Source organism: Protopterus annectens, chromosome 15.part0 (assembly GCF_019279795.1).
Source record: "Protopterus annectens isolate FY-2018-M chromosome 15.part0, PAN1.0, whole genome shotgun sequence".
Taxonomy (NCBI): domain Eukaryota; kingdom Metazoa; phylum Chordata; order Ceratodontiformes; family Protopteridae; genus Protopterus; species Protopterus annectens.
In genome coordinates, this window is record NC_056749.1 from 824,686,937 (window position 1) to 824,713,808 (window position 26,872).

Genomic DNA, 26,872 nt, shown 5'->3' on the forward strand with positions numbered 1-26,872 from the left:
TCGACAGAAAGCACTGCCTTGCTACAGGTGGCCTGCATCTGTCTGACCTGGCCTACAGACCTCTGGAAAAGGCCCATGCCTCACCCATAGTGCCTTTGTAGGGAATGTCAAGGGGTCTATACTACCAACGTTACACAGTCAACAGAATGCAAATGAAAGGCCATGCCACTAAATGCTAGCAGCATACCTCTCAACCTTGTAGAGCAAGAAATCTGGAGAAAGCCATACATAATGGGGGATAAAGGCCCAAATATAGGGACAATTTTTAAATATTGCTCTTATAATGTTAGAAAGTTGAAAGAATAACAGGCTTTGTATTAGCATGGATTTACTGAAGGGTATCAAGTCTGAAAGTCAATCTCTGTTATTATTTCCTGGCTTCAACCCTTAGTGATTTGCAATAAACATGCTGGAAAACCACAATTTTATGGGAAACTGACCAGATATATTAGGCATAAATCTGGACATTCTGTGAAAATCTGTACAGTTGAGAGATATGGCTAGGAGTCTAAACAGGGAAATGCACTCATTGCAGGCAGTCATACCCTGGAGGATGGTGACATGTCTGCACTCACAGAAACTTCACCTACAGCCATGAAGAGAAACACATCCTTACCTGATCACTCATCCTACCACACAGCCAGACCCCAAAATGTGGGCAGCAAAACCAAAGGAGGTGGAGTATAAATATATGTCAGACAGACACACACCTCTAGGTTGGTCAAACAGTCTGACACACACGAGACACTCCAAGTGCAGTCAACTGTTGACAAGACCCGTCTGCAAACTATAGGTAGCTACAGGCCAACATATCTAACTCAGGGCACCCACCCCAAATATCTGGCCCTCTACAAATTTAACAGGATTCGACCCATCACCCTGATCATGGCTGACTAATATTACCCAGATGTGGATTGGAAATCCAACCATGCCAGAACAGAAATGTACACAGATTCCCCCATCTTAGCAATGCTACATCCTTAGGACAGCCACTTGATACCCCCACAAGATGTGATACCTATGTCAGACTTGGCAGTAACCAACATGATCAACTGCTGCAGCACCCCTATGGTATCATCCTCCCTAGCAAGATCCAACAGAAAAGTGGTCACGTGTCATATCACCATCACCCCTGACCCACCTCTAGCCATGGTAAAAGGAAGATGTCCCACAAGCTGATCACAGCCACCAGTGGGATGGCATAAACAGCTGAACAGCCCCCTCCCCCACTATAAGAGCAGGCACTAACTTACAAATGTACACAAAATGACTATGCCAGCATATAAATAGAGATGCATGAAATCAGGAAAGCCTGAAAGAACATCACCATCCGCAAACGTCTGCAATAAAGGAATTATATAACACAAGAATAACATTGCTGAACAGGACCAAGAAGGAGCAGGTGCACAATTGGAAGTAATCATCCCTTAGCCTGAACAAACAAATAAGAGATCCAGTGAAATCCACTAAAGTCAAATCCGAGTCCAAATTGCCCACATCTAAAACTGACAATTGTAAGGCCTTCCTCACATATGTCTGCATTCCCAAAGGAAGTTCCCTGATCTGTGCAGAACTGGTGGTCAGGGACAACAAATACACAAATGCCATAGTTATAGCCAATCCACTGGCTGACAAATTCAGTGGAAATGTCTTACCTTTTCCCCCGATCATGGAAGCAGGACATCCCCAATACCTGAACACCCAACCCTTATCACTAGGGAACAGGGCATCACTGCCCTCTCAAAATCAAGAAGGCAGCCTCCATGAGACCTGAAGACATCCCAGGCTATAACCTACAGGAACCCAGGCATGAACTGGCAGCATCATTATGCACCCTACACACCCAATACCTGGATATTGTCTTTGTCACAGCTGAGTGGCAGGCAGCCACTGTCATGCCTTCACACCAAGAGGACTGTTCACAGATCCAGGAAATGAATGACCCATCAGCCTAACTAGCCTGATCTGCAAGGCCATGCAATGGATTATCATGGATCATATTATCAGGGACATAGGAAAAATCCAAATGCATTACCCTACACAGTCTGCCATTCTCAGGGGAGGTATGCCAGTGAACTCTGGATGACATCCCTGAGGTAGCCAACAAAGGTATGGATGAGTGAAAGATGGTGCACTCTGGCCACCGTGACCTGGCCAAACCCTTACACACTATACCCCACTTGGCCATAGTACATGAACTCTGTCAACTAGGCAGCAATCCGTATGTTACCAGATGGGTAGCACACTGGTTCATTGATAGAACCCACATAATCATAATAGAGGTAGCCAACTGAAACAGTACAGCTGTACTGAGTGGCATATACCAGGGATAATTCTGGGGACCCCTGGTATATGAGATATATATCCCTGAGGTGCAGGCCAAAAACACTGGCCTATGGCTGACAAAATAGTCAGATGACTGCAAGCTGGGAACAGACATCAATACCCAAAGTGATGTGGATGTCCTGCAACAGAGTCTCACCAAAACAAATGACTGATGCCAGAAACATCACCTCTGAATGTCTGCACATAGTATCACATTAACAACAAAGTCCTACATACACAATCAGTAGTGAGGCATTTGGACACCCAGGTTGATAGCCACCTGAAGTCTGGGCACCATGTTACTTCTGTTGTACAGAAAGCTTCATAGATGGGACAAATTAGACATAAACCATGTGCCTCAATACCCCTAGTGAAGTGCTCCCTGTATAGGTGTATGGGAAACAAAACATACAGTCCTGTGATTCCTCCTGTGTTCCTGCTGGACAGGGGCTCTGGGTGCTGACACATCTTAACATGGGCTACACTCTTGTCTGCGAGGGTTATAAGGGCTTCAGGGCCAATAGCCTACTAACCTCATATCAACCTATCAACCTATACACAGATGTCTGTCAGTGGTTCACTACATTACTCTGTACTGCTCTGCTACTGACATACCTGGCAATCACAGTGCTATGTGGAATATACCACACATATAATGGACATAATGTTTTCCCCCTGTACCTCTCTGCTGCTGTGCATCTCTGGCTACGGAATCCATACTTCAAATAAGCTGTCCAACCTGCCTGTATTGTCCTCCAGTGGGAGACTGCCCTGTCGCTGTTGACCAACGTCCTACACCCACCATATCTTCTACTATCCATTATCTAAACTGAGGATCTGAACCTTAACCTCCCTGTGCACCAGTCCCTCTATGAAGAAAAGTAAAACATAAGAAACTGTCCAACCTGCCTATATTGTCCTCCAGTGGGAGACTGCCCTGTCACTGTTGACCAATGTCCTACACCCACCATATCTTCTACTATCCATTATCTAAACTGAGGATCTGAACCTTAACCTCCCTGTGCAACAGTCCCTCTATGAAGAAAAGTAAAACATAAGAAACTGTCCAACCTGCCTATATTGTCCTCCAGTGGGAGACTGCCCTGTCGCTGTTGACCAACGTCCTACACTCACCATATATTCTACTATCCATTATCTAAACTGAGGATCTGAACCTTAACCTCCCTGTGCAACAGTCCCTCTATGAAGAAATGTAAAACATAAGAAAGTATGTGTACCTAATATAACTGACTGTTTTAAAGCTAGTTCTGTCTAGTTACTCCAGGTTATTTTAAGCTAGTTTCATAGTTTCATAGTTTCATAGTAGTGTACTAGGCTATCTGCCTGGGGGCATTTATAAGCCTAGCCAACAGTGATGTGGCTTTACGCCACCCCATACTATATAGTTGCGCCTCTCTAGTAGTGACACATGTGGGACCCCATTATTTAGTAAACTATACCTCTGTCTAGTAGTGACACTGAGGTCACTCCCGGGGTAAACTTGCGATCTCCCATCCATGCATCGAGATTTTTCTTGAACAGTGCCAATGAAGGGCTCTGTCTCACATGAACTGGGATTTTGTTCCAGAGTATGGGTAACCTCTGTGTTATGAATCTATCCCTCCAGCATGTCCTATTCATATTTGTGCAGAGGTTGAAATCTTTAGCTCGTGTGGTTCTGGTGGATTTGGATTTTTTGAGATGGAGCATGTCCATCAGTTCCTGGTTGGACATGGCCCTGTATGTTAGGCACAAATCACCTCTGAGCAGGCGGTATGCTACTGAATAGAGCTGGAGTTTCTTTAATCTAGCTGGATAAGGCACATGTTTTAGACCTATGATCCTCTTGGTGAGGTACTTCTGGGGTCTTTCCAGTTGTTGCATGTGCCGGGTGAGATACATCCCAAATGGAGCATTATATTCAATCATGGGCCTGACAAGGGAGGAATATAGAGGTACAATGACCTCCTTTGATCTGGATGAGAATCCCTTCATGATGAGATGGGCAAGGTAGAATGTCTTTCTGACCACTTTGGCAACATGGTTGTCAAAGGAGAGGTCACTATCGACTTGAGTCCCCAGGTCTCTGATTACTTCTTCCGTATTCAGTGGGTTATTGTCTACGTGATAGTTTGTGGGTACTTTGTTTTTCCCAAAGGGGATGACTATACATTTTTGGCGTTAAGTTTGAGGCCATGATTCCGGCACCAGTTGTCCGTTTCAGTGAGACCTTTCTGTAGGATGTGTGTGTCGGCAGGTGAATCCACTATGGCACCCAGTTTGCAGTCATCTGCAAACTTTGTCAGCCATAATCCTTCCATATTTGCTTTCACATCTGAGAAATAAATGCCGAATAGGAGTGGACCCAAGACTGAGCCCTGTGGGACACCACTTGTGACGGGTTTTGAGTCTGACATGGCTCCAGCAATTTTAACCTTATGGGTTCTGTTTTTTAGCCAGTTTGCTACCCATCTTGTGACATATGGATTTACATTTAGGCTGCTGAGCTTGTCAATGATGCCAGAGTGTGGTATTGTGTCAAAGGCCTTAGCCAAGTCCAAATAGGCAGTGTGGACAGCCTTGCCCTCATCGATGGCACTAGTGACTGTCTCAAAGAAGTCAACCAGGTTTAAGAGGCAGGATCTGCCTTTTACAAAACCGAACTGTGTGGGATAAAGGGTCTGCAGATCCCCAATGTCGCCAATTATGAGTTCCATGATGATTCTTTCCATAGCCTTACAGATCAGGCTGGTCAAACTTATGGGGCGGTAGTTACCTGGGTCAGTAGAATTTCCCCCTTTGTGGAGTGGGACCACTGTTGCTGTGCGCCAGTGTTCAGGTACATATCCTGTAGTGAGGCTAAGATTGAATAGAGTTCTTAGGGGCAGGTTTAGTTCATCTTGGAGTTCACGTAACACGCAACCGGGGATACCATCGGGTCCCATAGATGCTGTGTTTTTGCCTTGTTGAGTGCTGATTTCACCTGTGTGTCTGTGATGACAGGTAGGTTACATTCAGCAGGGATAGTTACTTCATCTTTAGGGGTGAGGGAGGGAAATTTGCACTGAACCTATCTGCCAGAATGTTGGCAATGTCAGTAGGGTCAGTGAATTTTTGTCATTGTGTACTAGCTCAGAGCATATCTGAGAATTTCCTCCCAAGGTTCTGACATAATTGAAGAAGGCTTTGTGATTGTCTTTGGTATCCTTGGCAATCTTTTTCTCAAAGTTTGCTTTAGATGTTTTTATGAGAGAGCGTAGTTTTTACTTGTGCTGATCAGGAAGCCTTTCCCTTGTGGGATTTGGCTTTGTCCTGCAGTAGCTTCCTTCTTTGTTGTACAGTTTGTTTATAGCGGGTCCACCAAACCGGGCATTTTCCTTGGTGGAGAGGGTCTTGGTTTTAGTTGGGATTGCTTGATCCATGCATTCTTGGAGATGTCCGTAGAAGGCTTTTTGAAGGATTCAGCATTTTGGGATGTGATTTCCATTAACCCAGTAGGCTTAAAGGATATCATTTCTGACTTGAGGAGCACAAAGTCAGCTTTTGAAAAGTTTTTCACTGTAGTCTTTTGTTCTGGGGTGGGGGTGGGATATGTACATCCAACGTGATCAGTTTATGGTCAGATCTTACCAGTGAGGAGTTTATATCTGGTGCGGAGCATTTGGACCCCATGTTTGTGATAATCAGGTCAAGTATATTATCTCTCCTCGTAGGAGAAGTGACCAGTTGCTTCATAGCATTTGAGTTTATGAATTCCAGGAATCTTTGGGCTAGGGTGTTAGGGCTAGAATAGTGGGCCCAGTCTATGTTGGGGTAGTTGAAGTCACCCAATATGATGGTGTTTGGTGTGACATTCATATCCTCTAGTGTTTTCAGGAATGCTTGATGGGATTCCTGGGATTGGGAGGGAGTTCTATAACATGCGACCAGTTGTATGGCAGTTTTGCCTATGGTGAGTAAAACTTGTATGGTTTCTGATGCTTCATGGGCAGCCACCAACCGAGAGGTGTAGGTGTCCTTTATGAAAATGGACACTCCCCCTCCCTTTGTGGTTCGGCCTGGAACTTGAGGTCGAAACGCATGATATGAGGTATAGCCTGGTAGCGCTGGAGTACTCTCAGGAGCCTTAAACCAGGTTTCGGTTACTGCACAGACATCGATGTTCTCCATACTGAGAAGTGCTTCGAGTGCCTGCATCTTGAGATTTAAACTTCTGGCGTTGAGCAGCATTACCCTTAATTTTTTTCCATTTTTATTTTTTATGGAGGTTGATTTGTCCTTTGAACATTGCCTAAAAAAGGCACAATGGGGGTGGCAAGAGCCTTGGCCAGTATCCGGAAGCCCAGTGGTGACAGGTGCAAGCCATCCCTTGCGAAGCAACATGGCTTGTCCAGCATATCATCCCAGGCTGACAGACATTGGATCCCCCTAGAATGACACCAGTGATTAAGCCAATTGTTAAAACTGATCATTTTGTCTTTGTACTGAGGCATCATTCTTGGCGAAGGCAGGATGCTGCTCAGGGTCAGGGTCATACCAGTCTGGGCTACATAATCGGAGAGCTCCTCAATGTCTCTTTTCATGTAGTCCAGGGAGGTACATCTCAGGTCATTCACACCCACATGGACAATGACTGAATCATACTTGTACTTGCTTTGGAGTGACCTGAGTGCATGTGTAATGTGGCGGATCCTAGCCCCGATAGGCAGCTCACCGTTACCCTCTCCTTATTCAGCCTGGTAAGTGGAACATCGGTGTGTCTGACTATAGAGTCACCTATTACTAATGTCTCTGGCATAGTATTTTGCCTTAGGGGCTGTGATTGTGTGACACACCTGTTGCTTGAGGTATGTGTTGTAGGTGTTGTGTTTTGTGGGGGTGTATTTCTGGGTGTCTGCTTTGGAGGCCTCTGTTGTTTTGGTAAGTTTTTACAAGAGCCTCCAGTATGTCTTTGTGTTTTTATGTGTTTGGTTTGCATTAGTGGTGGTTATATGTGTGACTGGTTTTGCTTTGGGTGTGGGTACCATCTCCTCCTGACTGGTCTTGCCAGTCCTGAGTTGAGAGAGTTCAGCCTCCAGTCTGGCTATATAGTTGCATCTCTCACAAGTATATGTGTTAGTAGGAAGGAGGAGAGGGTTGTCTGTGTACATGAGACAATTGTAACATTGTCTTAAGATTCCCAGATTAACCAGTTGAACAAGAGAGGATGCTAGTGGTCTACCACTCGACATACTAGAATATTATAAGGAGTGTTGTGCTTTTAAGGGAAGTGGGTATTCACAGGGGTAGTGGATGCCTGTGGTGCTTACTTTAGGGTAAGAGTGCTTGGTTTTATTATGAGTGCTTGCTAAGGATAGGAGTTCCGAAAACAAGTGCTAATATATACAGCTAAATAGACTGAGTAGAGCTTCTAAGGGAAAAATTGAAGAGCAGACTTGGCGGATCCAGAAAAAGTTAAAACCTGTATAGAATAGTTTACACCTGTATAACCGCTGTTGCGCTTAGCCCGACCACAGCAAAAGCGCGCCAAAAGCATCCCTGAGGCGGATTTTATACAGGGAACTTGAAAAGAGCTAGAAATGGTCCAAGGCAACCAATGAATTACAGCTCAAGTGCTGAGATCACTTCCCCCAGGGACAGATAGGCTGCTCAAGGCTCCCCACTCCCACTGGTGAGCTCAGAAACTTCCTTCTATCCAAGTAAGGCAATGGCCAACACAGGAACTACACACAGCCCAGAATACAGAAAAGCCTGTATACTGGTCTTAACTAGTCGAGCAAAGGCGGGAAAACAAGGAGTATTTTTTTTTGTTTTTTGTTTTTTTTAGGAAAGAACACAGAAATGCAGTTAGGCAAACAGTAAAATCGATTAACACAGGCTAGCACACTTTAGTGAGCAGCCTCAGCAATTAAATTAGCAAAAAGAACAGTAATATTCGACCAGAGTCGACCAAAATGCTACTTTTAAGTGCAGATACTTTAGAATACAGCAGAGAAACACAAAAACAGTTGTATCTTATTAAATGAAAGCCAGAGAGGACAATGCAGATAAAAAAAGCAAAAAGTACTTAAATCAGGAAAGTGGTCGCTTCTTTCAGTTCTCTGTTGCCAGGACCCCTCTGCAGGACCACGTGGAGCTCTGCTTGGGTATATAGCCAAAAAAACGCCCTGAGGCGGATTTTTATACAGGGAACTTGAAAAGAGCTAGAAATGGTCCAAGGCAACCAATGAATTACAGCTCAAGTGCTGAGATCACTTCCCCCAGGGACAGATAGGCTGCTCAAGGCTCCCCACTCCCACTGGTGAGCTCAGAAACTTCCTTCTATCCAAGTAAGGCAATGGCCAACACAGGAACTACACACAGCCCAGAATACAGCAAAGCCTGTATACTGGTCTTAACTAGTCGAGCAAAGGCGGGAAAACAAGGAGTATTTTTTTTTTTTTGTTTTTTTAGGAAAGAACACAGAAATGCAGTTAGGCAAACAGTAAAATCGATTAACACAGGCTAGCACACTTTAGTGAGCAGCCTCAGCAATTAAATTAGCAAAAAAACAGTAATATTCGACCAGAGTCAACCAAAATGCTACTTTTAAGTTCTGTTCAGATACTCTAGGTTTTTTTTATACACTCCCTAGCTAGGTCGACCAGCAGCCAAAGCCTTTCCTTACATTCTAGCTTGTCCTCTCCTCTTCTGTCCTCTGTTCTTTAAACATAACTCCTTCCCCCTTGTACTTGTAATCTCCCAGTCCTGCTACTTTTCAGAAGAAGCTTCTCCTTACTATATAACTTTTGTCCACTAGGTGGCGCCCTTCTCCCTGTCTTACCCCATTGACTCAAAACTCTTCCCTTAGGCTTGCAGGTTTTATATATTTGTAGAACTGCTGCCCCTACATCTTTTTCTCTCCTTCCACCTGTACTCCAATTCACTTACATTTCCCTGTCTACTATCCCTACTGCTTAGGCCTTTACCTTCTACCCATCCCCAAACTTTCCTTACCAAGTCAGCTCTCCACTGATAGTTTCCCTTGGCCTCTCTCCTTCAGTGGCTCAACCCACCTGAATCTCCTCCCCATTACCCCTCAGCCTATCCCATCTCTTTGCTCCTCCCCCTCCTAGCTGCAGTTCAATTAAGTACCCCTCCCCCTCTCTATTCCCTTACCTGACTGCACTCTCACATATACTTCTCTACCTTACATCTCCAAACTCTCCCACTTACTTTACCTCCACTTCAAAAGTCTATCCTACTCTATTCACCCATGTCTCTTCCACATCATCTCATCTCTTTTATATGTATTCTCCTTCTAATAACTCTCTTTAATGTAACCTCCTATTCCTCTACCAAACTACCCTCCTCTTTCCCCCTCCCCTCCTCCTCCATTCTCCCCCTTCCCCACTCTTTGACATTCCACTTTTATTTAATATCCCCCTCCCTACTTCAACCTAATCCATTTCATTATTTTAAACTAAAACTACATACAGTTTATTTAAAACCTCTGGCGATCAAATCTAAATTACATCTCACTCTAACTTTATGTCACAATCCAAAGTCGCTCCTCCTCTCTCCCTTTTCTTCGCTTGCTCTAGCAGGAGACATCCACCCGAACCCTGGGCCAACACCTAGTAACAATCTCTCTCTCCCACTACCTCCTCTGTTAGAAACAGCCATAAATACCTTAAGTTCATTACCATTAATACCCAGAGTATAAATAACAAAATAACAGACTTCCATGCTTGGCTAAATCACACTGCACCTGACATAGTAGCAGTAACAGAAACCTGGCTAAAACCACAATCTACTAACTCTGAGATTATACCACCTGGCTTCCAAGCTCTTCGATTTGATCGCCAAAACAAAAAAGGAGGTGGTGTAGCCTTAATCTACAACTGCCTGCTGAATCTCTGCCCTTACCAGAATCCCATTCCTCAGTTTAATAATGCCGAACTAATCATAGGAATCCTCAAAATGAACAACTTTAAAAGTATCTGTATTATAGCCATCTATATTCCCCCTGGTGACAACACTTCCACCCTAGAGAATATTCTCTTATGGGCCTCAAACAACATCAAACTTGAGATTTACATTCTAGGTGATGTCAACATCGACTGGAATAAAATTAATAACAATACTCCCACCCTGTCTATCAATCTTTATAATTTTACTCAACTAATAAACAACATTACCAGACCTAACAAAAGTAACCCCCCAGGGTCCATCTTGGACTGGATCTTAGTCAGCCACCCTAATAACATCTCTGACTCTGGTATAGTACCTGACTCAATAAGTGATCATCTTCCAGCCTTTATTAACCGAGCTACTATACAGCTCCCTCACCAACACCAATATGCCCACACTCGTAACCTCACTAATTTTAACCCTTCTATATTCTCTGAAACCCTTAAACTAACAAATTGGGATACACTAAAAACTCTTCCTTTAGATGAAGCCTTAGAAGTCTTCAATACTACCTTCCTTAATATCCTAAACTCCCAAGCTCCACCTCGAACAAAACGAATAAAATACAACTCTGCCCCTTGGCTAACTAAGGACACTAAAACTCTCATGTTACAAAGAGACAAAACATGGAAACTCTACAATAAAAATAAACACCCAGCTTCATTCCTTCAATTTAAGCAACTCCGCAATCTCACCAAAAAACTTATCACAAAAGATAAAAAATCGTACTACACCAAACTACAGTCTACCCTCTCATACAATCCCAAAACATTCTGGAATTCCATCAACTCCCTCTTACACCCAGGTACTAAATCCAATCCCTGTCCAGACAACAATAAGACTGACACAGAAATTGCAACCCTTTTTAACTCCTTCTTTACCAGCTCCATAGCCGAACTGACCAAATCATTCTCCAATTCCACCCCCTGCCCTACCCCTAAGCCTTCTTCCCCTTCCTCTCCCCACTCCTGCTCCCCTAAACCCCCTCCCACTTTTATCTAAAACCTGTGTCAACCACCTGTATCAAAAAACTTCTTTCCAAACTCAAGCCATGCTCCAATGCCCCCGACAATATCCCATCACTCTTTCTCAAACTTGCAGCAGATGGCATCGCCATGCCCATCAGCATTCTCATCAATAGATCCATCCAGGAATCTTATGTTCCCAAACTATGGCGAGCTGCCTACATTCTGCCCCTTCATAAGGGAGGCAAAAATAATAGCATTTCTAATTTCCACCCAATAGCCATTCTTTCACCAATTTCAAAAGTACTTGAAAAATGTATCCACCTGCAACTCATGGCCCACCTCCTAAATAACCATCTCCTCACCCCTACTCAACATGGTTTCCGTCCTGGCCACAGTACCATTACTGCTCTCCTCTCTTTCTTAGACATTGTCAACCATGCCCGTGATTCTGGAGATATTGTCTCCACCATCCTTCTTGACCTATCCAAGGCATTCGACACGGTATCACACACACTCCTTCTTAACCACCTTTCTAACCTCAATCTCTCCCTCGATTCCTTTTCTTGGTTCAAAAGTTATCTCTCAGATAAATCCCAAGCTGTAAAATGGCAAACGGGTACCTCTACCTTCCTACCTACCCCTATCGGGGTTCCTCAGGGTTCTATTCTCAGACCTATGCTCTTTAATATCTTCATCAATGATTTTCACTCTGCAATTCCTCATTCTCAAATTGTGCAATATGCAGACGACTCCACTTTAATCTGCTCAGCCTCTAACCTTCCCGAGCTCCAGGCCAAAACCCAATTGGCCTTCACAACTACAGAGAATTGGATGCTTCAAAACCATCTCTCCCTTAATGCCAATAAATCCCATATCATCCTCTTCTCCCCCTCAAAAGCACTCCCCCTTGATAAGCCATCTTTCAAGATCACCAGTCTCTCCCACTCTTCAATAGAAGTTGTTAGAGTTGCCAAATTACTTGGTGTTACCATTGATGAACACCTGAAATTTAATACTCATATTCAACTAAACATAAAAAACCCCATCAGAAATTTGGAATGCTTTACAGAAATGCTAACTTTCTCTCATTAGCTACAAGACAAACATTTGCCTCTACCTTCCTTCTCCCGTCTCTATTGTATGATGCTCCTCTTCTAACCAACCTCACAGCTTCTATCACCTCAAAACTTGAAAGTTGCTACTACAAAATCGCCAAATTTGCTACTAACTCTACTCATTCTACACACCATTGCATCTCCCTCCATAGTCTTCAATGGCTAGAACTCCCTAATCATCTTGATTACCTCCAACTTACTACCGCACACAAACTAATTTTTAAACCCACTGCTTGCCCTGCACTATCTAATATCTTGCCCTTCTACACTCCTCTCAGGCCCCTAAGATCAGGCCACCAAAATCTTCTCTCAGTACATAAACCTAAACGACCCCCTGGCCACCTTCTACTTTCTTATACTATAGCAAAAAATGGAACTTGCTTCCTCCCCTTCTAAGAGTCACTACAAGCTATGAACAATTCAAATCTCTTCTCCATTCTCACCTCTCCCAAAACTGGAAATGTAATTGTATACTTCCTACCTAGATCCTATTACATCCCAATTTCAATATTACCCCTCCAGTCCCTCTTCTTCCAACACTTTCCTCAACTCACCACACTCTACTTCTTTATCTCCTTTCCCCCTGTTTAACTCTGTCTAAATTCCTTTTATATCCTCACCTCGCCACTTCCTATATGCCTATTCTTGCAACTGTATCTTTTACCATTTCCATAAGATGTATCTTTCACCTCTAACATAAACTGAATCTTTGTCTAACTGTTCTTTTTTATCCTCCTCCTGGCATCTCTTCTCCTTTAAATTCTTTGCACCTCCCTTTTTCTACACTTCTCCTTAATTTACTTCTTGTGCATTTTATATCCATGTATATATTTTTTTTTCTTCTATGCTAACAATTCAATTGTATAAAAAGTTATTTTTACTTGTTTGTAAATTAAGTGTGCAATGTTTGAGGAATACAGAGCTTTAAGTGTGCAATGTGTTTGTAATATGGAACTTTTCTCCCCGGGCCTCCACTGAAAACGGGCTTTCGGGCCCAGTGGACTTCTCCGGTTATCAAACTGGAAATAATAAATAAAAAATCTCTGCCAGTAGAAAGCACTCTGTACCCACACCCATACCTCTCAATCTCTTACAGCAAGACATCTGGACAAGGTCATAAATAAAAGTGGGATAAAGGCCCAATGATAGGCTTGTGTTTTAAATATTGCCCTTACAAACTTATAAAGTTGGTAGAATAACAGGTTTTGCATTAGCATGAATTGGCTGAAGGTTATGAAGTCTGAAACACAAATGTTCTGTCATTATTTTCCAACATACCAACTTGCCAGAAAGCCACAAGTTTATGACACATGGACAAAAAACAGACAAACACCTGGACAATCTGAAACAACCTGTACAGTTGAGAGGTATGCCCACACCAGGATATGACCTTTCAGGTAAGAAGAATACCACACAAGCAGGACATCCCCAGCCAGTATATCACCAAGGTGCTGGACTCTTCACACAGCTACATCAGTCATTCAGCTATAGCCACACCTCTCAACTGGCCGGATTGTGCAAGAATGTCTAGCGTTTGGGTCATAATATTGGTCTGTGCATCATCCATCTTGTATTTCTCTGGTAAATTACTGTGATGATCTGAGGATTTCTGTTAGTAGGTAATGACACAATACATTACTGTGTCAAATGTCATATATGTCATAAAATGTCTGCTAAAACAAACCCTGTAACTCTAGCAACTCATGCATTAATGAGAGAAATAGTTACAGTATCTCCCTATGTTTGGCCAGTTGTCACCCCATTTTGGCAGGCTATCTCCAGATATCTTGCACTAACAGTTTGAGAGGTATGGCTGTAGCACACAAAACCCCAGACTGGAGTACAACTATCTCTGGAATGGAGTCCCACACTTACTATAGAAGGTCATACTGGGCATGCTCCTACACTTAAAGAAGTAAAGCCCATGTCAGATACCACATCTGAGTATATATCTGTATCGTGCAGATGTCTTTGCATACACACAGCTATGTACGCCTTAATTGTCTCCACACACACCCATCAGACAGGATTACCCACAGCCAGCTGTAGGTGGCCCATATGTGGTATATCTGCATCTGTTGCATGTGATACACACACACACACACACACACACACACACACACACACACACACACACACACACACACACACACACACATATATATATATATATATATATGGGCAACATAGTACAATATGTCAACCATACACACACATAGAAATGGGGAAGAGAGAGACAGACAATGATAGAGAGAGACAGATACAGGAAGACACACAAAGAGAGTGAGTCATAGACAGGGATACCCTGAATGGCATAAAGTGATGTCTTGCTGCAGACAGTTGCATATCAGTTGTAACCAGTTGCACGTGCCAGCATGAAGGTGAAATCCATTGTGTGATAGTACTGAGGTGGAGGTTGTAATATCACATCACCAGCCTTTGTGTATGTGTATGTGTCACAGGTTTAAGTATTAAGAGGCCTTTCCCACCCAGTACACTTCCCATTGCACTACTTTACAAGAGCTGCTAATGTCATTCACCTTAGAAGTACCTTTGGACTGACCTCAGTCCTATCAGCACTATAGTGCATGCGATACCTGCATAGCACTATAGTACAAATAACTAGATAGGTAGAGGTTCTAATCTCAGTCCTGGCATATGTAAGTGTGTGTAGGAATACGAATTTCAGGCCTTTCCCACTAAGTGCACTTCCCATTACCCTACTTTGCAAGATCTACTGATGTCATTCACTTTAGAAGTACCTTTGGAAGGGCCTTAGTCCTATAAGCTCTGTGGCACATGCAATAACTGCGTAACACTGTAGTACAAATAAATAGATATGAATGGGTTCTACTCTCAGTACTGGTAAGTGTGGTTTTGTGTGTGTGTGTGTGTGTGTGTGTGTGTGTGTGTGTGTGTGTGTGTGTAGGAATAAGAGTTTTAGGCCTTTCCCACCCAGTACACTTTCCATTGCCCTACTTTACAACAGCTGATGATGTCATTCACCTTAGAAATACCCTAGGACTGGCCTCAGTCCTATAAGCTCTGTGACATGTGTGATAACTGCATAACACTATAGTATAAATAAGTAGGTGGGGGGGTTCTACTCTCAGTCCTAGCATATGTAAGTGTGGATGTGTGTGTAGGAATAAGAGTTTTAGGCCTTTCCCACCCAGTACACTTCCCATTGCCCTACTTTACAAGATCTGCTGATATCATTCACCTTAGAAGTACCCTTAGACTAGCCTCAGTCCTATAAGGTCTGTGGCACATTTGATAACTGTGTAACACTGTAGTACAAATAACTAAATAGGTAGGGGTTCTACTGTTAGTACTGGAAAATGTGTATAAGTGTGTATGTTTGTAGGATAAAGTGTTTTGTGGACCTTCCCATCCACAACATGTCCCAGTTCCCTACATTACAAGGGCTGTTGATGTAATTCACCTTAAAGGTGCTGCTGGACAACCCTCAGCCCTATATGCTCTATGGGAATGCAAAAATCACTTAATATAGTACAAATAACTAGATAGGTAGGAGTTCTAATCTCAATCCTGGCAAACGGAAGTTTGTGTGTAAGTGTGTATATTTGTAGGATACAATGAGGCCTTTCTCTCCCAGTACACTTTCCCATTGCCATACTTTACAAGGGCTGGTGATGTTATACACCTTAGAAGTACCTTGGGACACTCTGCAGCCCTGTAATCTCAATGAAGTGTGTGATAACTGCATAATACTGTAGTGCCAACAACTAGATAGGTGTGATACTGTGTGTATGTGTGTGTGTGTGTGTGTGTGTGTGTGTGTGTGTGTGTGTGTGTGTGTGTGTGTGTGTGTGTGTGTGTGTGTGTGTGTGTGTGTGTGTGTGTGTGTGTGTGTGTGTGTGTGTGTGTGTGTGTGTGTGTGTGTGTGTGTGTGTGTGTGTGTGTGTGTGTGTGTGTGTTGGAAAACAGTATTATCTGTGTGTGTGTTTGGCTGAGGCAATATTCTCTGTGGGTGTGGGTTTTACCATTTTGAGGTGTGTTCCACCCAGTACACTTCCCACTGCCCTCTTTACAAGTGCTGCTGATGTCATCCACTATAGAAGTACCTGTATAAACTTCTCAACCCTATAAGCCCTGTGGTGCATGCAATAACTGTATAATACTACAGTACAATTAATTAGATAGATAGGGCTTCTAATCTCTGTTCTGACAAATGTGTGTGTACAAGTGTTTGTGTGTATATTTGTAGGATGCAGTATTTTGAGGCCTTACCCTCCCAGTACACTGCCCATTGCCATACTTTACAAGAGCTGGTGATGTTAATCACCTTAGAAGACTCTTGGGACACTCTTCAACTCTATAAGCTCTGTGGCATGTGTGATAACTGCACAACACTGTAGTTCCAATAATTAGATAGGTAGATGTTCTAAACTCAATAATGGTGACTGTGTGTGTGGGTGTGTGTGTATGTGTGTGTGTGCGTGTATGTATCTGAGAAGCATATTCCCTGTGGCTGTTGTGTGTTGGTTATACCATTTTAAGGGCTGTTGACTCCCTCACCATGGCATTATTTTGCAGAGCCAGTTAATGGCATCTGCTGTACATGCAACATGTTAAACAGTACTGTCCATACCAGCCATCTGTCCATATGTATATGGAATGCCCAAATGTTTGCACCCAATATGTTGTCTGTGACCCTTAACAATGGGCATTTATGAGACACATTGCCAAACTGTCACAGTCACTGTAGTGACAGACATGGCATCAGCAGACCCCATACCTGTCTAAAACGTAATTCTGATAGAGAGTCTGTTACTCTATCACTGTATCACATCACCTTGCAGCAGTCTACAGACAGATATCAGGTGAATGCCATATGTGAAGCTGGGGCAAACACCAAACATTGGGCACACCCATCACATATTGCTGTGACACAAATGTGAAATGGATAGCAGAACAGGTCATACAATTGAATGCACCTTCCAAAGGGTATATGTTGTTACATGACAATAGCTTTCATTAACCTACAATGTTAGTCTGTCATGATTTTACCAGATGTTGGCCAGAAAAATCATATGTTCATGACAGATGTGAAGAAATCATGTGTCAGAGATCAGGACAGTCTGCACACATATGCAGAATTCAGAGGTATGGCCACTATCTGTACCCATACCTCCCAAGCTGTTGGAGCAAGGAATGTTTACAAAGCCATACATAATGGGGGTGACACAGGACACATAATAGGGACACCCATCAAATATTGCTCCTACAAGCATATAATGGTGATAGCATAACAGAGTTTGCATTAGCATTGATGGTCTGAATGGTATGAAGTGTGCAACTCATAATGTCTGCTAGTATGTTATGACTGCAGTCTGCAATGGTTTGGCAACAATTTGCCAGACACAGGTGTATGAGAAACTGGACTACTGATATGTGGCATGCATCAGGACAGTCTGTGTAAACCATACATTTGAGAGGTATGTCTGAACCACCCTGCAGGTTGCAGTCCATGTTTGGCAGGGTGTAACTTGTGATGACAACTGAAACAGTTAAAAGAGGTCCCAGAACTGTGGGACAAGAAACATGCCATACAGTCCTGTACTGCTTGCATAGAGAAGTGATTGCACATCAGAAGCACCTTAATGTCATGATAAATACTGTAAGTGAAGGTAATGTCAGATGGAGAAGGTGTCATATTAGCATCCTGTGTGTTGCACTTGCCATGGGCATGTGATGTGCCGGCAACTGTCACCATGCTACAACTGATGTCCCACACTCCACAACTGATAATGTCACACACAAACTACATGTTGCCTATGTATGTGCAATATGTACACATGGAAGGCCCTGTGACTACTGTGTGTTCACAGGATAGGTGAATCTGTTGTGGTTAAGGTCATGGCTAGGCTTGTGAGGGACCTAGTGCCAGTACTCCAGTAACCTCCTCTGTATGTATGAGCCTGTGGTACTTCAGAACACTGAGGTGACATGTATGAAGGCTAGTCATCTGTGACAAGGGGTATGTATGCAAGGTCACACTGCCTGCCAACATCCCTTAAACTCTGTTGCATGCATACATACCTGGTAAACATGTACATATACAGCTGTACATTGGCTATGACACGGTCAATGTGTTTCCAATCTGCCATACTCCCTGTTGGTAATGTCTGCAGGGCCACAGCTTGCAGACACACAGACACCTGGAACACACACAGAATACAGCATGTCAGACTACATTCAGTAAGCAGTAATAACACCAATAATGCATCATGGCTAATAAGGTACATACACTTTGAGGTGTACCCATAACAAATGCAAGCAGACAGCACCTTACACAGCATTACATAGCTACACTGTACTATAGTCACCCTATGGATCAGACCCATATTAGCATGCCCCTGCATCGATGGTATGAATGACAGGGATGTGGCACAGGTATCATCATATGTACAAGGTGTGGTGTGGGTTTGCCAGAGGCCTAGGCTGGGCCATATGGTTGATATCATGTGTGTGTGTTTGGAGGGGTGTTCTATAATTGGGCTGTGCAGAGGTGCTGTGTGTGTCTGGAGGTGACCTGCCTGTGATAGAGATGTGTGTGAGTGTTTGTATGCACACAGTCACACCATGTGGTTGCTCTACACAGAGGTATGTTGGACAGCTGTGGACCATACATGGCAGGGTGTACAGTTCATCATCTCCATCCATGGACGTGGGAACTGGTCCTGCCAGAGGTCTCACTGGCACCACCAGGCCCAAGACCAGATGCAGTATTACTCCCCGATGGTGAATGCTGTCTGTTGGATCTGTATACCTCACGGGACAGGCCAGGCCCACGTGGTCATGGCCTGCTCCATTGTGGTGTAGACAGCACCCCCCCTTTGGTAGTGCTGGTGGTACTTCCACTATTGGAGTGTGAATGTGCATGGCCCTGTAGACCATCAGCTGATCTTGTTGCTGACCTATGTCCACGTGGCTGACACCCATCTCCCACCACACACTCCAGCACAGACATTTCACAGTTGAGAATTGCAAGGTCTCACCTCACCGTCTATCCATGACCTCACTATGGTAATGTGTGGCATTAGCAAGGGCAAGTAGGTCATCACGGATACCAGGAAGAGTTGCATCCAAGATCCTGAGTATCTGTCTGGTGTTGCATTCAGTACATGTCTGTGCCTCCATGATGGTTGAAAACATGTGTCTGGTGACACCTGCTGTGGCAGTTGTGTCAGGGACTTGATGGGCAGCAGTCATCCTTCAAGCACCCCTGTCCATCCACCTGTGTGGAAACTCACCTTCTCTCTGCCTATGGCTAGTGTCTACACTCACACTTGCCATAGTAATCACACTAGCCTGTTCCATGCCTCCACCCACCAAATGTCCATTATCTGAAGCTGATGGGGATGGGGTATGTGTGAGCATTGTGACTGTGACAATCGATGGCACAGATTCAACCCCTGACAACCCCACCTGTGCCTCACTATGACCACCATTATCGTCAGTGTCTAGAGAATCACTGACATCAGGTTCTAAGCGAGAGGGACCATGACCCCCATGTCCACCTATGAGGGGAAGACAACATATGTAAATTAATACCTGCACTATAAGGTTTTCTGGTACACACACACACACACAAACACACACACCCACACACAAACACACACACACACACACACACACACACACACACACACACACACACACTGTAGATATCCCTGTAGATATATATATTTCTTTCTCTCCATACAGGTGTGTGTGTGTGTGTGTGTGTGTGTGTGTGTGTGTGTGTGTGTGTGTGTGTGTGTGTGTGTGTGTGTGTGTGTGTTGGAAAACAGTATTATCTGTGTGTGTGTTTGGCTGAGGCAATATTCTCTGTGGGTGTGGGTTTTACCATTTTGAGGTGTGTTCCACCCAGTACACTGCCCACTGCCCTCTTTACAAGTGCTGCTGATGTCATCCACTATAGAAGTACCTGTATAAACTTCTCAGCCCTATAAGCCCTGTGGTGCATGCAATAACTGTATAATACTACAGTACAATTAATTAGATAGATAGGGCTTCTAATCTCTGTTCTGACAAATGTGTGTGTGCAAGTGTTTGTGTGTATATTTGTAGGATGCAGTATTTTGAGGCCTTACCCTCCCAGTACACTGCCCATTGCCATACTTTACAAGAGCTGGTGATGTTAATCACCTTAGAAGACTCTTGGGACACTCTCCAACTCTATAAGCTCTGTGGCATGTGCGATAACTGCACAACACTGTAGTTCCAATAATTAGATAGGTAGATGTTCTAAACTCAGTAATGGTGACTGTGTGTGTGGGTGTGTGTGTGTGTGTGTGTGTGTATGTATCTGAGAAGCATATTCCCTGTGGCTGTTGTGTTTTGGTTATACCATTTTAAGGGCTGTTGACTCCCTCACCATGGCATTATTTTGCAGAGCCAGTTAATGGCATCTGCTGTACATGCAACATGTTAAACAGTACTGTCCATACCAGCCATCTGTCCATATGTATATGGAATGCCCAAATGTTTGCACCCAATATGTTGTCTGTGACCCTTAACAATGGGTATTTATGAGACACATTGCCTAATTGTCACAGTCACTGTAGTGACAGATATGGCATCAGCAGACCCCATACCTGTCTAAAACATAATTCTGATAGACAGTCTGTTACTCTATCACTGTATCACATCACCTTGCAGCAGTCTACAGACAGATATCAGGTGAATGCCATATGTGAAGCTGGGGCAAACATCAAACATTGGGCACACCCATCACATATTGCTGTGACACAAATGTGAAATGGATAGCAGAACAGGTCATACAATTGAATGCACCTTCCAAAGGGTATATGTTGTTACATGACAATAGCTTTCATTAACCTACAATGTTAGTCTGTCATGATTTTACCAGATGTTGGCCAGAAAAATCATATGTTCATGACAGATGTGAAGAAATCATGTGTCAGAGATCAGGACAGTCTGCACACATATGCAGAATTCAGAGGTATGGCCACTATCTGTACCCATACCTCCCAAGCTGTTGGAGCAAGGAATGTTTACAAAGCCATACATAATGGGGGTGACACAGGACACATAATAGGGACACCCATCAAATATTGCTCCTACAAGCATATAATGGTGATAGCATAACAGAGTTTGCATTAGCATTGATGGTCTGAATGATATGAAGTGTGCAACTCATAAGGTCTGCCAGTATGTTATGACTGCAGTCTGCAATGGTTTGGCAACAATTTGCCAGACACAGGTGTATGAGAAACTGGACTACTGATATGTGGCATGCATCAAGACAGTCTGTGTAAACCATACATTTGAGAGGTATGTCTGAACCACCCTGCAGGTTGCAGTCCATGTTTGGCAGGGCGTAACTTGTGATGACAACTGAAACAGTTAAAAGAGGTCCCAGAACTGTGGGACAAGAAACATGCCATACAGTCCTGTACTGCCTGCATAGAGAAGTGATTGCACATCAGAAGCACCTTAATGTCATGATAAATACTGTAAGTGAAGGTAATGTCAGATGGAGAAGGTGTCATATTAGCATCCTGTGTGTTGCACTTGCCATGGGCATGTGATGTGCCGGCAACTGTCACCATGCTACAACTGATGTCCCACACTCCACAACTGATAATGTCACACACAAACTACATGTTGCCTATGTATGTGCAATATGTACACATGGAAGGCCCTGTGACTACTGTGTGCTCACAGGATAGGTGAATCTGTTGTGGTTAAGGTCATGGCTAGGCTTGTGAGGGACCTAGTGCCAGTACTCCAGTAACCTCCTCTGTATGTATGAGCCTGTGGTACTTCAGAACACTGAGGTGACATGTATGAAGGCTAGCCATCTGTGACAAGGGGTATGTATGCAAGGTCACACTGCCTGCCAACATCCCTTAAACTCTGTTGCATGCATACATACCTGGTAAACATGTACATATACAGCTGTACCTTGGCTATGACTCGGTCAATGTGTTTCCAGTCTGCCATACTCCCTGTTGGTAATGTCTGCAGGGCCACAGCTTGCAGACACACAGACACCTGGAACACACACAGAATACAGCATGTCAGACTACATTCAGTAAGCAGTAATAACACCAATAATGCATCATGGCTAATAAGGTACATACACTTTGAGGTGTACCCATAACAAATGCAAGCAGACAGCACCTTACACAGCATTACATAGCTACAGTGTACTATAGTCACCCTATGGATCAGACCCATATTGGCATGCCCCTGCATCGATGGTATGAATGACAGGGATGTGGCACAGGTATCATCATATGTACAAGGTGTGGTGTGGGTTTGCCAGAGGCCTAGGCTGGGCCATATGGTTGATATCATGTGTGTGTGTTTGGAGGGGTGTTCTATAATTGGGCTGTGCAGAGGTGCTGTGTGTGTCTGGAGGTGACCTGCCTGTGATAGAGATGTGTGTGAGTGTTTTTATGCACACAGTCACACCATGTGGTTGCTCTACACAGAGGTATGTTGGACAGCTGTGGACCATACATGGCAGGGTGTACAGTTCATCATCTCCATCCATGGACGTGGGAACTGGTCCTGCCAGAAGTCTCACTGGCACCACCAGGCCCAAGACCAGATGCAGTATTACTCCCCGATGTTGAATGCTGTCTGTTGGATCTGTATACCTCACGGGACAGGCCAGGCCCACGTGGTCATGGCCTGCTCCATTGTGGTGTAGACAGCACCCCCCCTTTGGTAGTGCTGGTGGTACTTCCACTATTGGAGTGTGAATGTGCATGGCCCTGTAGACCATCAGCTGATCTTGTTGCTGACCTATGTCCACATGGCTGACACCCATCTCCCACCACACACTCCAGCACAGACATTTCACAGTTGAGAATTGCAAGGTCTCACCTCACCGTCTATCCATGACCTCACTATGGTGATGTGTGGCATTAGCAAGGGCAAGTAGGTCATCACGGATACCAGGAAGAGTTGCATCCAAGATCCTGAGTATCTGTCTGGTGTTGCATTCAGTACATGTCATTGCTTCCATGATGGTTGAAAACGTGTGTCTGGTGACACCTGCTGTGGCAGTTGTGTTAGGGACTTGATGGGCAACAGTCCTCCTTCAAGCACCCCTGTCCATCCACCTGTGTGGAAACTCACCTTCTCTCTGCCTATGGCTAGTGTCTACACTCACACTTGCCATAGTAATCACACTAGCCTGTTCCATACCACCACCCACCAAATGTCCATTATCTGAAGCTGATGGGGATGGGGTATGTGTGAGCATTGTGACGGTGACAATCGATGGCACAGATTCAACCCCTGACAACCCCACCTGTGCCTCACTATGACCACCATTATCATCAGTGTGTAGAGAAACACTGACATCAGGTTCTAAGCGGGAGGGACCATGACCCCCATGTCCACCTATGAGGGGAAGACAACATATGTAAATTAATACCTGCACTATAAGGTTTTCTGGTACACACACACACACACAAACACACACACCCACACACAACACACCCACACACACACACACACACACACACACACACACACACACACACACACACACACACACACACATACACACACATGAGGTGGCACAAAGGCATTACACAGACCACACGATATCCGAATGGTGACATGCATGACACACAGTCAGACCACGACATACACACTCTGGACAGGCCCTCAACATCATGCAGTGTAGCCATTTCCACTTAATGTTACAACTAATATACACCTGTGGGATACATAAGTAGTATTAATAGGTGATGGGCCTTCAACTAGCACATACTTCAACCATGTACACATTATTGCTGTTCACCTGTATAGCACAGTGGTAACTCCTACAGAACATACCTCTCAACTGTACAGATTTTCACAGAATGTCTAGATGTCTGGCTCATATTTTTGGTCTTTTCCTCAGAAATCCTGTTGTATGCATGGTAAAATGCATGCCTTTAACATGCCTGGGGTATTAGTGAGCCACAGCAGGACATTTCAATACTTACTGGCTTCAGGCTGCTCTTCCACTTCCAGACCAGAGGACCTAAGTAGTTGTGGGAGAGAGGTATTGTCAGCAGACTCACACGTGGCATTGATAGAAGATGAATGCTGCTTTTCTGCACATGTGCAGGACAAGCTCTGATACTACACAATTTGCTGTCCTTCATCATAAATGTGCACTTCTGTGCATTACAAAACCCCACCCACAGCTGTGTTTTGACCTGACATATGCATCTAGATACACTCCGAATCACAGTATGGCCACTACAGTAGTCAATTGATGTCCACTGGGGCCATCCTGGATGCTCCTTGCCTGTTGTCTGGGTGCCACCCACCTCTACAATGTGGGTATGTTGACTTGGCTGTTGGTGTGTGGTGGCTGCCCCAAGGTTGGCAAGGAGCTCCTCAGTAGGTGTAAGTGGGGCCTGCATAGCAGGACCCCTACCTGTGGCTGTATGGTCCCTGGCCACGGCAGCAGCCCCTCGCTGGACATGATGGATGAGGTCAGTTGCATGATGCCTGATCTGCTCATATGTACGTACAATCTTACCCTGTTGATGAGATAATCCCACAGGCCAGTCCACTCCCACAGATGATGTTGCCTATGGCCAAATATTACACCATGGTGCTGTATGACTGTCTCAATAATTCCTGTTGTCTCAGCTTCAGTATAGGGTGGTTGTCTAGCATGCTACATTCTACCTGAAAGACATAAGCAAGAACTCATACACTGGTCAACATTATTTACAGTACCTGCACATCAACATTGACTATTACTAGCCACCACATCATACCCCTGTCATCTATCAGCACAGTATGAACTTGTATTGCACTCCTGGTCCTGATGTGTCATGTTCCCCCCAATGAGGGCCAGTAAATTGCATAATCCTCCATTCATCATTCACTTTTGTTTAGAGGGATGACAGTGGCTATCTTCCATGCAGATGGGATGTCGCTGGTGCTCAGGCTTTGTTTGACTACAGTGTGTAATGGAACTGAGAGCACATGCCTGTGTTCATTTAGGATGCAGAAAGGGATGTTATCAGGTCCCATGGAGACTTAATGTTGTTGTCTTTGAGTAGGCATTATGGACCTGCTCCCTGATCATGAGGGGAGGGGTGTGGGTGCTGTGCATATCCACCTATATGGATGGGGGGACAGGGGGTGACATTTTCACTTAATCTATATGCAACGGGTTGGCTATAGCTATAGCATGTGTGTACATGTTGTGATTGACCACCAGTACAGGGTGGGTTGGGATGTTGCCTCTGAGATTGAAGACATATGTGAAGATGGCCTTGTGATTGCCCTTGGTGGATGTTTTCAATTTGTGCTCATAGTTAGCCTTACAGTGATTCACTTGTGAACTATATATGCTTGTTCAGACAAAGGTGGACTTGTTTCCTAGCTGGTGCCTGCTCCTACTTGGCCGTGTATAGCCAATATAGTGACCTATTATGTGGTTTGTGTATTGCTGCTCTCCACCAAAGGGGATTACTCTACCTTTGTGGAAGCGGGTTCTACGAGTCAGGTATTGCTCAGTCCATACAGCTGTGTAGGTGCTCATATAGATGTTGTAGTAGGCATGGACAAGAGGTCGTATCTCAGTTGGACGCTTCTCCAATTTCTATCTGATAATCATGCTTATTCTAGCACCCATTTCTATGTCAGGGCAATGCAACAACCAGTACCTGTAGACATTTATGACTGTTGGGTGCACTGAAACTAAGATTATACATGTCTACAACATGTGCAGCTTATTTACCTGATGTTTTGCAACTCACGTCTGTTGTTTTGAGGCTTCCTGCTACACCTACTCATACATACATATGCACAGGTAATACCTGATATGCATTTCTGTTCTATGTCAGTATGGCACAGTGGATTTACACTCTTGCTGCTCAGTCATACCTCTCAACCTGTTAGAGCAGGATATATGGATGATGGCACACATAAATGGGAGTAATGGCCCAAAACTTAGTGACATTGCTGTAACACACTTAACTAAGTTGATAGCACAGTATGCTTTGCATTCACAGAAATACCCTGGAGGATGTCTGACATTCATATGTATGCTATTATGTTCTGATGTCAGTTTTCACAGATTTGCAAATGATTTGTCAGACATAGCACAACTCTATGAGTAAATGACTACGAATATGGGGCACACATGTGGTCAGAGTGCTGTACCCTGGACAGTTGAATGGTATGAGCTCAGTATATCACATGCAGTTCAACACACACTTCTGCGACAGTAGTTTACTATGCACATACCCTATATAGGTCTCTTAGATTTGTAAGATAAGCATGTGTGTCATAGTGGTATTCCCAAGTGACATATGGATATTTACAACATCCCAGTAGCTGGTCTGGCAGTGTCACAGTCAGTATTGTTCAACAGACACTCCAGTAGTAATCATATGTGAGCTGACCTTTCCTGGGGTGGCTCAGGGGCCAGAGCTGTGATGTATGTCACTGCAGACAGAGCCAGATCTGATGGCCATAGGTGCA